This window comes from Mirounga angustirostris, unplaced genomic scaffold (assembly GCF_029215605.1).
Source record: "Mirounga angustirostris isolate CCGP_5_RB_7025 unplaced genomic scaffold, mMirAng1.0.hap1 SCAF_14, whole genome shotgun sequence".
In the NCBI taxonomy this organism is placed as follows: domain Eukaryota; kingdom Metazoa; phylum Chordata; class Mammalia; order Carnivora; family Phocidae; genus Mirounga; species Mirounga angustirostris.
The window spans coordinates 94871491-94887934 of NW_026991722.1; the positions used below are offsets into that span (position 1 = coordinate 94871491).

The 16444-nt window shown below is 49.6% G+C and overlaps 1 pseudogene; it reads right to left on the reverse strand.

The window, feature by feature from the left end:
- Window positions 1–3382: 3382 nt before the first annotated feature.
- LOC135362484 (immunoglobulin lambda variable 3-9-like) lies at window positions 3383–7026 on the reverse strand (annotated as a pseudogene).
- Between the last annotated feature and the right edge of the window lie 9418 nt (window positions 7027–16444).

Genomic DNA, 16444 nt, shown 5'->3' on the forward strand with positions numbered 1-16444 from the left:
CTAGATCACAGCTTGTGGGCCACAGAGACCAAATAAAATTCATCTTCCCTCAATAGCACATGGCGTTTCCAAAGCCATCACGGTGCTGTAAGTGCCTGCTCTCAGCTGTGAGTCCCTGGAGCAGGTCATAGGGGTTGTGCCTCAGTATCCCTCTTTTGCAGTCAGGGTCAGGAACAGATCAGGTGCAAAAAGAAATATTGTCATATAAGAGAATGAGAGAGGACCTCAAAGTTTAGTAACTCTTAGAGGGAAGGGTTGTCATAAGTAACTTGTCTTCACATTTGGGGAAAAATATATAAGAAATATCTTAATCTATAGGTTACGTCAAGAAAAGCTTACCGAGAAAATAACTGTGTTGCAGAAACTGAGAAAGGGAAGAACAGAATTTTCCAGTCCCCTGTAGGAGGACCTTCTAAGAAGGAGGAAGAGCTGTGTCCGGCAGGACAGGGGACTGTCAGCACAGGGAAAGGAGGGGGAAAGGAAACATGTGGTCACAGGAAGGGTGAGTGTTTGTGGACAGTGACAGCATTTTGTTTCATTAGGATGGGCTAGGGCTTGGGTTGGTGGGGGACTTTTTGGCTGCACCTGTATTGGAGAAATAGGCAATGTCTCCATGGGCAAGACCATACACGCAGGTACCCTGAGATAAAATTTGTACTTGAGAATGAGGGATGACACTGTAGATAAATGGCCAAAGCCAAATGACCTGAAGGTCTCAGGTACTGGTTACGACCCCGGGCTGCGTGTCAGAAGCCCTGAAGCCCAAGCCCTCTGCATCTGCAGGTGGTTTTGCCAGGTGATCCCTGCTGCCCCCTGGTGGCCGATCCACACTGCCTGGTGGAAGGGCAGGCATAAAGGTGTAGATTGATAAACCACAGCTCAGTTTCTGAGTCCTGATCCACTGAGGAATGACTTTTCTATGCATGGCTTCTGCCTGCCTCATATTCTGACATGAGGGGCCCAGATTACTCATGAAAACATGAACAGGCTCATTTGGAGGAAAGAGGACTGGTTTCACTGAGGCTTCCCTGCCCATGCGTTAGCATTGGGGAACCCAGTACTTAGGGGATGGCTCTTTCTGGTGCCAACTGTGGATGCAGGGCTGATGTGTGTGTGTGTGTGTGTGTGTGTGTGTGTGTGTGACCAGGGCCTAATGTCCCAAAGACAGAGAGAGGAGAGCATCCACCCAGCACACATATATTCAGACCCACATTGGTCTGGCCCACATTCCATCCTGGGCATTCTGCATGAACAAGACACAGTGCCTACTGAAGAGGGAACTCTGGCACTGGTCAGGTCAGCAAGAGAAACAAGCAGTGAGACATGTGAAGAAAGCCCTGTCCTGACTTCAGGTAGGTGCTGAGGTTGGGAGGGATAGTCGTGGGGAAGAACAGGACAAACCTGAGAGGTCTGAGATTCAATTCCAGTTCCAGGCCTGTGTGGAGATTTCTCTTAGGTTAGCGCTTGGGGCACAGAAGGATGTGTCCGGTGTGTAAGGGGCAATTTCCAGGTAATAAGTCAGGTCCTCTGCGCAGCTGCTGGGAACATGGAAGGGCCTCCAGGAGGAAGCTGCTGAGGTAGGAACAGGTTTGGCACAGCGGTGCTCGGTGCCTGGGATCTCCCTAGGTCACCTGGGGGCTGAGGTCGCTCAGGGCAGTGGTTATCATCCCTCCCCTCCCCCCAATACACACCTAAGCCACAGGGAGACCAGGGTCTCCACGTGCTCTGATATTGTCCCCCCGTCTTGTCCCCTGTTGATGACCTGCACTGCTTTCCCCGGCATCCATAGACTGGCCGAGCTGAGCTGGAACATGAGGGAGGGGTGCACCTGACAGGGAAGGGAGCCGGGAGAGGAGTCCAGGTTCCCGGAGAGGGAGAGAAAAGAGCAGAAGCCAGCAGGTGCAAGGCAGCAGCTGTCCCCTGCCCCAGGCCAAGAGGGGAGGTGGGCCAGCCTCAGCCAGAACGTTCCAGGTCCCGAAGGAGACCGCTCCTTCCTCTCAGTTCTGCCCGCTGCCTGTTGGGGGCGCTGCTGCACTTGGCCACAGTGACACCTGCTGACCAGGGAGGTGCCCGCCCGCCCATTCATGGTCATGATGATGAGAAAGCCTCTGGTGGGAATCTCCAGATTATAATTCCCTAGAGGGACATTGTCATGATCCTTTAACCCGAAAAATCCCTTGACATCTTATTTTAGTCATACGGACACCCATAAAAAAAATCATCATTCTTTTTTTTTTGTTCTGTTTCAATAGGTCAATAAGTAAATTTTATTTATTTTAAGATTTTATTTATTTATTTATTTGAGAGAGAGAGAGAATGAGAGAGCATGAGAGGGAGGAGGGTCAGAGGGAGCAGACTCACCGCTGAGCAGGGAGCCCGCTGTGGGACTCGATCCCGGGACTCCAGGATCATGACCTGAGCCGAAGGCAGTCGCTTAACCACCTGAGCCACCCAGGCGCCCCAATAAGTAAATTTTAGATGAAAGATTCCAATGGCACTTGATAAGTTTTTGTGAGGAGAACATGGTTTTCTTCTCGCAACTCCTTTGAAGATATCGCTCTGACACAAGCCAGGGTGGAAATAGGGGAAGCTTCTGCTTTTCCTTCTTAATAAATTCCTCCTCTGTCATTTGGACCTCATGCTATGCTCTACAAATCAAATTCAAAACTGCAAGTGAAAGATTCATGGAGAGAAATTCAAGTTATGATACAATTTTATTCACATCTTGGAAAAGGTCTCTCCCCTTGGAACTATAGGTGAGGCCCGAATGCAGCCGTGGCCACCACACGGGGTCACATGGGTTTGGGCGTGAGTCCATGTGGGTTGGACCTGAGCTAAGGGTCAGACCTGCCTGGTGCAGGTGACTTGGGGCAGTGGGAGGACCGTGGTGCCAGGAGAAAGTCCCCTGTGGACCCCAAGGTGGTGTCTGCACTTCCTCCAGAGTTTTGTGAAATCTGAGGGCAGGGCCTAGGGCAGCAGGGGCCTGGTCCCCTCTTCAGGAAGCCTCAGGCAGCCCTTCTGCATGTGAGGACAACTCATCCGGGAGCAGAGGAGACACAGCCCCTGGGGCCCACCTAGGCTGCCTGGACCCAAGGAGAAGAGGAATTCCCGCAGGACTGTGCTGCCTGAGGCAGCTGTCTCCCCTCCCGAGTGATGCGTGATTACATCTGGGGTCCAAGTGATGTGCAATGACATCCTAAATCTGTACTATGTTCTGTAAAACTTGACTAGAGTCCTCATAGTCAGTAGAGACCCCAGTCTGCCATTGTTCAGTAGGGTACACACAGAGTGGAGGCCAGAGAACCTGCTAGAGTCTCCCCCAGGTCACGGGCCAGGCCAGGACCAGGGAGACACCTGATCCCAAAGCCTGAGTAGCAGCTGCTCAGAGGGCAGTTGAGAGTGAGAGCCAGACCACCGGGGATAGTTTGTGTCCCGTCCCCCATCCTTCTGTGTCACCTGGATCACTACCGGGCACTCCGAATGCCACATTAGGTGGCTCAGCACTGGTCAGCCTTGTCCTGGCTTCAATCCTGGTCACGCTCAGGGGGCCATTTACCTAAGTTCCATCCTCAGAATCAGCCCCAGATGGTCACTCACATCTGTATATATAACCAGCTCGGGGACCTGGCGTGCCTTCTGCTGGGACCTAGAGACATGTTCACGCCTGAGCTCATCCCCAGGGCAGGGGATCCTGGGCCTGATCAGGGCCAGGACATGGAGGGAGTCAGGCTCAGGGCAGGGGAGGCACGGAGCCTGGGAGAGAGGAGAGGAAAGGGTCCTGGAGGAAGACAGGCTGAGTCAGAAGTGACGGTCACAGCCCTGTGAGGGGAGGGGGCAATGTGGACACAGTGAGGGCAGGGCCCTGACCCCATGGCCCCGGAGTGGGAGGGAGAACAGAGCACCTGGGCCTCACACTGTGCCTCCCTGTGGGCGTCTCACCTGAGCTGGGAGCAGCGGGAGAGCAGGGGTGGAGCCACTCAGAGTGCGGTCCTCGGAGAACCAGCGCCACAGGCTGAACTGGGAGCTGTCCCCAGCTGCACCTGCAGCTGCATCCCCTTCCCCCCCACGCCGGGACCCTGTGCTCACTGAGCTTCACAGGGTGGGGTCCAGGCACCGTGGCAAATCTCGCTTCCTCTGCTTATCTCCCTTGGTCCTGCCCGCCACCTGGGACATGGGGCTTAACTGGCCTGCTCTGCTCAAGGGAGCTTGAGTCAGATTTGAGACCCTGTATGATCTGAAAAATTGTTTCAGAATGGACTCTGTCACTGGTCACCTGGAGAGTGTGCTGAGGATGGTGATCCCCCGGGGAATATTGACTGCACTGCTCTGGTGGCAGAGACTGAGCCTTGTCTCCGTTTGTCTCATCCTGGGAGTGAATCATGAGGAAAAGTGAGGGCACTGGCTGGGGTGATTCATGGTGACTGTCACGGGGGAGCTGGGTGTCTATTACACAAGTGGGGCAAGCAGGGGTATGTATGGATTCAGGAGATCCCCTAGTACTGCCTGGATTTGTGATTCCAGTCAGGAATGTGCCACGACTCCATGCAGCAGGTCTGATGGACCAGCCTTCCAGAAGGATGGTTTATCCTGCCAACTGGCTGGGATGAGGACTTGCACAGGTATTTTCTGAAGAGAGGGGATCAAGCGGTGGGTGATGAAGAGATTAGTTCTAGATGCCCCTTCTGAGCACAGGGTAGTGGCAGAAATGAACATGCTAGAAGTCACACATGTTTCTCCTTATGTTGTAGGAATGTGTTGGGATACATAGCAATCATATGCTTCTGTTTTCTCCACCTCTGTCATCCCATTATCATCTAAGACCAGGTGTGTTAATGGTACGAAACTGTCTATCTCAATATTGACCTTTAGGATAGCAAATCATGTGGGACCAAAATAAATATCCCTAGTCGTGGGATAGTTGCCTATTATCAAGTGGAAGCAAGGTTACCGCTATTCCCTTTCTTTGCAGACTGTGGTTTGCGTGGGTCTAATGGTTTTCATGTGGGCAACGTGGGACTCTGGCGGCTCCATACGTGTCAGCATTGACAGACTGGACTGCGGCGTTTCATCAAACTGTTTTCTGTCCCTATTTCCGGGCAGGGTGGGTGTAAGGAAGGATTCTTGTGCAAGATGTGGAGATGGGAGTAAGGCAGCACCCCTTCCTTGTGTGTCTCACGCCCATGGTTGAGTATCTTCTGGCCACTCTGTAGGAGGGGGCAACTGTCCCAATGTCCCTCATTCACCATCAGGATGGACGTGACTCTCCAACAGTCTGTCAGAACCCAGAGCACCTAGTGTGTCTGGATATTTTCTCCTCGTATACAAATAGAAGAAAGGATCTCCTCTGTCTGGCGATTGGATATGCACCTTGAGGATGTGGGGGAGAGCCCCCAGCTTTGTGACTATATATAGTGGCCCCCTTTGTTCCCTGGGGACCGTCTCCAGAATGCTGGCCATCCCAGATGGGTTCCTGGAAGCAGATGCTGAGACAAAGAAGCGCATGTGTAAAAACCTGGAAGGAGATAGGATATCAGGCTGGGCAGAAAGAGAGCGACCCACAGAGAGTGAGCCATCAGTTGAGGCCTCCTTCCTGCAGGCCTCCCCTGTACAGCTGGGACCTTTCAGGACATCGGAACCTGAGGCAGGGCCCTGGGATCTAGGCCTCGGGAGATCATTCTCCTGAACCTCTCTGAGAAGGGACAGAAACCTGGGGAGGCAGATTGCTGAAGCAACAGCGCTTTCCAGCGAGGAGCACCTGTGTGAGCTGTCAGGGGCTCCGGGCAGCAGTGGGTGGGTGTGTGAGCCCAGAAGAGGGGATGTGGGTGACCCCTCAGTGTCTACTGTACCCGCCTGTTCCACTCTGGTAGAGGAGGCTCCTCTCATGTCCCCAGGGCTTCAGGAGCTCAGCTGAGCTGGGACGATTTGAGCTCTAATCTTGGTCAGTTGGGAGAACATTAGCCCACGACCACCACATGGAAATGATGAGACATTGACCAGTGGACAAAAGTCTCCTTGTGTCTTTTTTCCACCCGGGCCGTCTGTCCCCAGTTCACACCCGAGGCCAGAGAACCAGGGCAGGCTAGTGTGGTCAGCTGTAAATGCTCTCCCGACCCTCCCTGTGCAGAGCTGCCTGGAGGGCTGGGTGCGGAGGGAGGCCTGGGGATGTCAGACGAGGGGACCGGGGTCAGAGCTGCTCATGCTCTGTGCACAGGCCTCGTGGGGCTGGAGGAGAGTGCGACACACACGGGGAAGGGGTTTGTGTCTCACTTCCCCATCTGCCTGTGTCACCGTGAGCTTTAGTACTGCTGTCCCACACCTGACAGTAATAGTCAGCCTCGTCCTCGGCCCGGGCCCCGCTGATGGTCAGCATGGCCATGTTCCCCGCGTTCTGCCTGAGAATCGGTCAGGAATCCCTGAGGGCCGCTTGCTATCCTCATAGATAATTGTCACGTGGGCCTGGCCTGGCTTCTGTTGGTACCAGTAAGCATATTTCCTTCCAATATTGTCGCCCCCACAGGTGATCCTGGCCGTCTGTTCCAGGTTCACCGACTTCGAGCGGGGCTGAGTCAGCACATAGGAGGCCATGGAGCCTGCAAGAGAGAAGATGAGAGGTCAGCTTCCAGCCGGGGTGTCCTCCCCTGGACACTCCCGCCCCTGGCTTAAGTTCCAGTGGTTTTCTAAGCCTGATTCCACCCTGCTGTCATCTTTGTTCCTGGGTCCCCTGGGACTGCCTGGTGGATGGAGCCTTTGAACAGATGAGAAACACCCCCTCCCCTTCTGGGCAGGCACAGCCCTTCAAGGATCACACAGAGCCGATGAACTAAGTGGGGGGATATCACCACCCCAGCCCCTCATCCCACAGCAGGGTCTTGAGCATCCTCCACCCCCCGCACCCCCTAGAGTCCACTCTTGAGCTCAGAGTCAGGGCAGGGTTGTCCCAGAACCCAGGGCTGGGGTGGGTGTGAGCCTGGGCTCAGCACCTGTGCAGTGAGCCAGGAATGTGAGGAGGAGAGGGGTCCAGGCCATGGTGCAGGTGCCTCGATTTTGCTCCCTGAGGCTCAAAGCTGGGCAGATGTCCTCCCAGGCGTCTCTTATCCCCTTGCTGGAGACACCGCTGGTTATGCAAAGCAGCCAGATTTCAGGGCAGCTGCTGTGGACCCTTGTGGTTTAGAAATGGGCTCAGCTCCAAGGGACTTAGAGATGGGAGGAGCAGCCCTGCAAACCCATCCTCCCGCCCAGGTAATTCTCATTCACCCTGTGTTCCCATAGTCTGGGGTCCAAGCTCTATCCCTCTCCCTGTCCTGACCTGGCTCCTGAGCTGTGAGGTGGAGTCTGTCTGCATTTTCTGAACCCATCATAGAATGTTTACTCTCTAGGTACGAGAGGATCATAGGTCAGTGTGTGTCCTACCCTTGGTCTATGTTGCTGAACATCAGAACATGAACAAAATTCCTCCCTTGCCAGGTGCACGTGCAGTTTTAGGGAATCATTGAGGTGCTGGAGGATTCTTTGCCAAGGGAGAGCACCATGGACTGTTCGTGGATGCTGTGCCTCAGTATCTCCAGGGTGCACTGCATGCCAGGGCCAGACCCAGTGCTTGAACAAGGCCCGACAGTGCCTGAGTGTAGCAGGAATGGGGTGGCGTGGAGTGTCATGAAGCACTGGACCCGTGCTAGAGACAGAGACAAATTGCACAGGAGAGAGATAAGAGACCCCGAGTCAGAATTTTACATGAGAGCAAAGGTGATAGTGTAGAAAACCTAGACCTTCAGCTTCTGGTCTCTGGTCCTGGTACCCAACCCTCCCTGTTAGAACCCCTGAGGCTTTGCCAGGTGATCTCTGCTGCCCCCCAGGGGCCGCTGCACACTGGCGGCTGGAGGCGCAGGGAAATCCTCTGTCCAGGTGGAGATTCAGAACCACTGCTCACATCCTGATTGCCCCTGACCCTGCACTGCTGGCCCCAGGGGAGGATTTGCTCTTCTCTGAGGGGCCCCAGCCGGCCTCAGGACCAGGCCGGAGGAGTCAGATTATCCGCGAAAATAGGAAGAGGCTCCTGTGAAGAGAAGGCAGGGCCCATCTGAGGTATCAGGGCTCATGTCTCTGGGGTGGTGGGTGGTCGTGGGTTTGGTTTTGGGGCTGGGCACCTGGGGACACAGGACTCAGGGCCGGCCTCTCACTTATTCTGGCTGCTGGGGCACCACATAGTGTGATGATGACTCCTGCCAAGGACAGAGACAGGAGGAAACACCCAACCAACAAAAACGTGTTCAGACCCAGCAAGCTGGGTCTTCCATAGCTTCCATCCTGGGAAGTCAGTGTGAACAAGACACAAGTCTTTCTTGGCTTCCTGCCTTGGGCGGAGCAGCATAGGGGGCACAGTTCCTTTGGTGAGACAGCACACAGTCCCCAACCCCGTCTGCCTGCATCTTGTCTTCTAGGATCATTGAGAAGCCACACTATTGCTATTCTCAGGTCTGTCTAGGTCAGCATTGACCCTGTGGCCCGGAGCTAGGCCATCGACGTGTCATTCAGCTGGGGATCTTTCTGGGGAGTTTTGTCTATGAATGAACGAAGCAGACTAGATTTATGCAGTGCTCTTTCTCTTGTACTTGGGTGTGATGGCTGGAGCTGCGGCAGCCATCCTGAAGTCTGTTGTCAACAACAAGGCAAAGCCAAGCCTCCATAGTAGTGATGATGGTAGAGATAGTGAGAGGATTTGGGACCTCACGGAATTGGTAGTACCTGGAGAACTGCCAACTGACTTCAGACTGACTTCTGCCTGGGGAAAAACAGCTGCTTGAATGTTCATGCTTCTGATTAGATGGGCATGCAATGCATTACACACTTCCTGCCCAGTTGGGATAATAACTAATACAATTACTTAAATAATGTTGGAAGAGCCTGTGCAGCATTGGTTGACGTGCAGAGAAATGAAGTGACATCAGGCAAAAGGACAGGCAGGGAGTGTGTGGGGAGAGGTTGGAGGAGGCTTCTCTGCGGAGGGGACTGTGGGTTTTCTGTCAGGATGGGAAGCAGGGACAAACTGAAGTGTGTTTGGAGTCAGTCCCTGTGGGGAAGAGTCTGGTTTGTGTGGGATGCAGGGACCGTGAGGACCTTAGAGTGTGTGATTCCAAACTAATTGAGCTCTAATGTGACATTTTCTCATCAGGTAAAAACTCAGTGGCAGGAGTGATGTGTTAGAATCCTCATGCTGTATGTTTCCAGGAAAGTTGAATCACGAGAGGAGCCCTGTGTGACGTGCCCAGCACAGAAGTCTCAGCTCCCTGGGACCTCAGGTGGAGAGACAGGGACTGGAATTTCCCATGTGAGGTGTTCAGTGTGTCAGGACTCCTCTCAATGTCCTGGGTAACAGTGTGTGAGTCTCACCCTCAGAACAAGGTCCCTGGAGTTGAAGACATAGGGATGGATCATCCCTACTTCCTTCTGAGGACTGAGCCCTGGACCCCTGCTGACCCCCAGGCCTGGTGTCCCTGTAAGGCTCGCCCTGGGCAGCCCCAGCCTCTGTCCTGGGGCTCATGATGCAGCCCTGCTGCCCCCTGCTGGTGGAGGAGGCTCAGACCAGGAGCTTCCCTCCTGCAGGTCCCTCCACAGCACCTGTCACCTGAGGAGGGGGGTGGACCTGGGAGTCCTGCCTCCCACAGGCAGCTTCCACCCTCTGCCAAGCCCAGCCCAGCACAGAAGGTCACATACTTGGTGCAGGAGGGAGAGCAGGTGAGATTCCTGTACTTGTCCAAGCTTTGAAATGCCCTGGGCTGGCCACTTTTCTTCATACCTCAGGGAGAGTACAGGGTAAATTGTAGTACATTTCTAGGTTCTCAGGCTAGGGACAAAACCTTTGTGAGATCCTATCAGCACCCCTCTTTCTCCATTTAGGAGTCGAGTCTGCTAGCGTCTGCATGTCAGTGAGTGTCGCTGGGTCACAGGGGAACAGGGGATGCTTCTAGCACTAACGTTCACATATGCACCAAACTGTTGATTAGCATTATTCCTGTCATCTCTGCCCCTGCCGTTTCTATCACAACCCACAGCACTCGCAGTCTGGGGGAGGATGTTTTCTACATGAGCCTCTAGGGTGATTTGGAGGAAACAGGGAAGTTGGGAATTCGGGCCTGGTTGTGCAATTTCACTTCACACATGTCATACTTTTGCTGAGCCCGTTTCCTTGGATTTCTGCAGAGGTGGGACAAGAGACTCTCAGCCCAGCGCCCCTCACTGAGACCCTGTAGTCTCTGTTTCATTCATAAGATTCTGTGCATGTGTTTCTATCATTGAATTTGGAAATAATTGTTCTAACATCAGTATAATCTTCCCTATTTCATATCACATAAAGTTGAGGTCCAAGGAGACTAGGTTCCGAGGAAAGCAGAGGAAAGTGGGACGAGTTGAGGATGGAGCCAGGTGTGCTGGGTTCCGATCCTGGGCTCGTCAGGGCTGAGCTTGAGCAGGTCGGGCGAGAGGGAGGATGAGGCCAGGCTGGGCAGCAAGCCTTCTATCCCTCAGCTCACTGCTGTCCCCATCCTGGCCTGGTCTATGAAGGAGCCTCCTCAGCCTGCAGGCGGGCAGGGTCAGCAGGGGTGTATCCCCTCTTAGAGCTGGAGGATCTGTAGGGACAGTGGAGACTGGCTGTGCAGGGGCCTGGCCTGGCTCTTTCTGGCTCTGCTCTGTACTCTTGCTTGGTCCTCTCTGTCCTCCAAGTTGGAGGGAATGACAGGGGTCTCCTGGACCCACCGCTGGGGTCAATGAGTCTTGCAGTGGACACAAGGCCTGCAGGTTCTGGACACCGTGGGGCTCATTCTCTGGGTCCCACTGCCTGCAGCACCCCGTGGGTTGAGCTCAGGGTCAGGGTCATGCTCAGGGTCCTGTGGGGGCTGAGCCTGTGGGCAGGGCGCGGGGCAGCTCCTGGGCAGAGAGTAATGAGGGTAGCTGGAGATTCCAGGCCATGGTGGGCACCCCAGATTCTGTTTCTTGAGCCCACAGTTGAGCCTGAATGCACCAAGTCTCCCTCATACTACCAATGGTTCCTGTGGAAATGCTCCTTCTCAGGCTTGTGGGGAGAATCTCTGCCTCTGGTTGAGCTTCATGGATCCGGTTCATGTGGAGCTGTGCTCACGTCTGGGCTCCACACAGGAGCTCTCGTCACTGTGGGTTTGAAAATCGTCAAGGCTCGAGTGCCAAGGGGCATGTGAGGACATTTCTGTGGCTGTTCTCATGAAATGTGCCCTGGGGATACTTCTCCGTGTGGGTAAAATATGTACCCAAATTTCCACACTGTTTTTAAGTGTCCACATTATCTTCACAGATTCTCTGCCTGTTCCGTGAATGTTTCATGACCCACGTTGTGGAGCAGATTGGGTGTAACTTGTCTTAAATTTCTGTTTAAATTTTGTTCATCCTTTTCTTTACTGGAGGTTTCTGATAGGCAGCATCCAGGTGGGTGTCACTGTGAAACTCAATCCGACATCCTGTCTTACAGTCGCGCTGTGTAGACCATTTCCCGAATGTGATTAGTACTATCGTTTCAATACAGCTTCTTGCTTTTATTTTCTCTTTGTCCCATGTGTTCTTTGTTTCCTGGTTCCATGTATCTCTCTTTTTTTAAAATCTAAGTGAGCATTGTCAAGTGATTCCATTTCTTCGCAACGTTTGGACTCATTGGCTCTAACTCCTTATGACCTCATTACCCCCCATCCCCCCAACCTTCCCCCCATCCTTCAAGTCTCCGTCCAGGGGATGTTACAGCACTGTCACATCCAGAGTAAGAACCTGAGAGCATACTTCTGTGTTTGCGCTCCGGGTTTTTCCTGTCATTTTCCTGCATATTACTTTTAGCTGTACTATCAATTCCAACTTAGGTACAAGTTATAGTTGCCTTAGACAGTCAGTTACCTTTAAAGAGAGTTGTATAATCAACAGCATTAATATCTATCCCAGTAGGAGACCTTTGCATGTCTTTCTTTCATTTTGTAGATTCAGTTCATTCTCGAATCACTTCCTCCTGCCTGAGGGATGTGCATTGTTATGTCTTATGAGTCAGCTGATGATGACTTCTGTCACTTTCTGTATATCTGAAAAAATGTTATTTATTCTGTATTTTTGGAAGATGTATTCCCTGGGTAAGGATTGAAGTTCTTTTTCCTTTTTTCATATATGAGAAATGCTAATCCACCATCTCCCTCTGCATTTCTGCCAATGAGAAATCTGCTAGAATCCCGTTTGTTCCCCGAAACATAGTGTATCTTTCCCCTCTGGATGCTTTTAATACTGTTTCTTTTCATCTGCCTGAAACAATTTGATATTGATGGGTGTTGGATTTGGCTTTTAAAAACATATACTTATTGTGCTTGAGCTGTTGAACTTTTTGGATCTGTGGGTTTTAGGTTTTCATGAAATTTAGAACAATTTTGAGCAATATTTCATTAAGTATTTTTCAAGCTCCCTGCCCCTCCTTTGGGGACACAGTCACAGCCTCTTACATTGCTCGGGTTGTCCCATGTTCAGTGATGCTCTGTTCATTTTTAGAGTGTTTGTTCTGTCTTTCCCTTTGCAGTGTCCGTGCTGTGTCTTCAGATTCCCTCACGTGTTTTTCTTGTGGTGTCTGTTGCTCATCTCAACGCTGGTATTTGTGATCTGAGACAATGTAGATTTCGTCTGTAGAAGTTTGAGTTGGGGAGAGAAACATCAAATGTTGGAGAGGTTGTGGAGAAAGGGGAACCCTCTTCCGCTGTTGGTGGGAATGGAAGTTGGTAAGCCACTTTGGAAAACAGTGTGGAGGTTCCTCAAAAATTTACAAATAGAGCTACCCTATGACGCAGCAATTGCACTACTGGGTATTTACCTGAAGGACACAGATGTGGTGAAAAGAAGGGCCACATGGACCCCAATGTTCATAGGAGCAATGTCCGCAATAGCCAAAGTGTGGAAAGAGCCGAGACGCCCTTCAACAGATGAATGGAAAAAGAAGATGTGGTCCATATATACAATGGAATATTACTCAGCCATCAGAAAGGATGAATACCCGACTTTTCCATCAACATGGATGGGACTGGAGGAGATTATGCTAAGTGAAATAAGTCAAGCAGAGAAAGTCAATTATCATATGATTTCACTTATTTGTGGAAAATAAGGAATAGCATGGAGGACATTAGGAGAAGGAAGGGAAAAATGGGGGTGGGGGGAATTGGAGGGAGAGATGAGCCATGAGAGAGTATGGACTCTGAGAAACAAACAGGGTTTTACATGAGAGACGATGGAGTCTGAAAAACAAACTGAGGGTTCTAGAGGGTAGGGTGTTGGGAGGATGGGTTAGCCTGGTGATGGGTATTAAAGAGGGCACATTCTGCATGGAGCACTGGGTGTTATGCATAAACAATGAATCATGGAACACTACATCAAAAACTAATGATGTAATGCATGGTGATTAACATTACAATAAAAAATTAAAAAAAAAAAACAACAGTGTTTTAGAGGGGAGGGGGGAGGGGGAATTGGTTAGCCCAGTGATGGGTTAAGGAGGGCACGTACTGCATGGAGCACTGGGTGTTATGCACAAACAATGGATCGTGGATCACTACATCTAAAACTAATTATGCAATGTATGGGGATAATATAAGAATAAACAAATTAAAAAAAAAAACCCAAAACTAATGATGTATTGTATGGTGACTAACATAACATAATAAAATTAAAAAAAAAAGAAGTTTGAGTTGTATACTTTAATTTTCTTCTCCTCTTAATGTGTTCAATCAGTCAGACTAAATTTGGACCCAAGTCTGCAACATGGTTCTTCCTGGGATCTCCAGCCTTCTTTTTTTTTCTTTTTCTTTTTTTTTTTTTTTTACTATGTACTTTATACTTATATATTTATTATAACCATAGTCCTATATATAATATGTAACATATATATGTATATAGTATAATTATATAATTATAAATACTGATACTGTAACCTCATCCATTTTACAGGTGAGGAAACTGATGCACAGGGAGGTTATGTGGCTGGTTCAAGGTTATCCTATAAGTGATAGAGCTAGGCTTTAAACAAAGATATTTGCTTGCTTCCAGGGCTAGAAGTTTTGTTTTGTTTTGTTTTGATTTTTTCTTAACATATATTGCATTATTTGTTTCAGAGGTACAGATCTGAGATTCAACAGTCTTGCACAATTCACAGCGCTTACCAGAGCACACACCCTCCCCAGTGTCCATCACCCAGTCACCCCATCCGTCCCACCCCACCCCCCACTACAACAACACTCAGTTTGTTTCCTGAGATTAAGAATTCCTCATATCAGTGAGAACATATGATACATGTCTTTCTCTGTTTGACTTATTTCACTCAACATAATACCCTCCAGTTCCATCCACGTGGTTGCAAATGGCAAGATCTCATTCCTTTTGATGGCTGCATAATATTCCATTGTATATATATACCACCTCTTCTTTATCCATTCATCTGTCGATGGACATCTTGGCTCTTTCCACAGTTTGGCTATTGTGGACATTGCTGCTATAAACATCGGGGTGCACGTAGCCCTTCGGATCCCTACTTTTGTATCTTTGGGGTAAATACCCAGTAGTGCAATTGCTGGATCATATGGTAGCTCTATTTTCAACTTTTCGAGGAACCTCCATACAGTTTTCCAGAGTGGCTGCACCAGCTTGCATTCCCACCAACAGTGGAGGAGGGTTCCCCTTTCTTTGCATCCCCGCCAACATCTGTCATTTCCTGACTTGTTAATTTTGGCCATTCTGACTGGTGTGAAGTGGTATCTCATTGAGGTTTTGATTTGGATTTCCCTGATGCTGAGCGATATTGAGCACTTTTTCATGTGTCTGTTGGCCATTTGGATGTCTTCTTTGGAAAAATGTCTGTTCATGTCTTCTGCCCATTTCTTGATTGGATTCTTTGTTCTTTGGGTGTTGAGTTTGATGAGTTCTTTATAGATTTTGGATACTAGCCCATTATCTGATATGTCGTTTGCAAATATCTTCTCCCATTCTATCGGTTGCCTTTTGGTTTTGTTGACTGTTTCCTTTGCTTTGCAAAAGCTTTTTATCTTGATGAAGTCCCAATAGTTCATTTTTGCCCTTGCTGCCCTTGCCTTTGGCGATGTTTCTAGGAAGAAGTTGCTTCGGCTGAGGTCAAAGAGGTTGCTGCCTGTGTTCTCCTTTAGAATTTGGATGCACTCCTGTCTCACATTGAGGTCTTTCAACCATTTGGAGTCTATTTTTGTGTGTGGTGTAAGGAAATGGTCCAGTTTCATTCTTCTGCATGTGACTATCCAATTTTCCCAACACCATTTGTTGAAGAGACTGTCTTTGTTCCATTGGACATTCTTTCCTGCTTTGTCGAAGATGAGTTGACCATAGAGTTGAGGGTCCATTTCTGGGCTCTCTATTCTGTTCCATTGATCGATGTGTCTGTTTTTGTGCCAGTACCATACTGTCTTGATGATGACAGCTTTGTAATAGAGCTGGAAGTCTGGAATTGTGATGCCGCCAGCTTTGCTTTTCTTTTTCAACATTCCTCTGGCTATTCGGGTCTTTTCTGGTTCCATACAAATTTTAGTATGATTTGTTCCATTTCTTTGAAAAAAGTGGATGGTATTTTGATGGGGATTGCATTGAATGTGTAGATTGCTCTAGGTAGCATGGCCATCTTCACAATATTTGTTCTTCCAATCCATGAGCATGGAACGTTTTTCCATTTCTTTGTGTCTTCCTCAATTTCTTTCATGAGTATTTTATAGTTTTCTGAGTACAGATCCTTTGTCTCTTTGGTTAGATTTATTCCTAGGTATCTTATGGTTTTGGGTGCAATTGTAAATGGGATCGACTCCTTAATTTCTCTTTCTTCTGTCTTGTTGTTGCTGTATAGGAATGCCACTGACTTCTGTGCATTGATTTTATATCCTGCCACTTTACTGAATTCCTGTATGAGTTCTAGCAGTTTCGGGGTGGAGTCTTTTGGGTTTTCCACATAAAGTATCATATCATCTGCAAAGAGTGAGAGTTTGACTTCTTCTTTGCCAATTTGGATGCCTTTGATTTATTTTGTTGTCTGATTGCTGTGGCTAGGACTTCCAATACTATGTTGAATAGCAGTGGTGATAGTGGACATCCCTGCCGCGTTCCTGACCTTAGGGGGAAAGCTCTCAGTTTTTCCCCATTGAGAATAATATTTGCTGCAGGTTTTTCATAGATGGCTTTTATGATATTGAGGTATGTACCCTCAATCCCTATTCTCTGAAGAGTTTTGATCAAGAAAGGATGCTGTACTTTGTCAAAAGCTTTTTCTGCATCTATTGAGAGGATCATATGATTCTTGTTCTTTCTTTTGTTAATGTATTGTATCACATTGATTGATTTGCGGATGTTGAACCAACCTTGCAGCCCAGGGATAAATCCCACTTGGTTGTGGTGAATA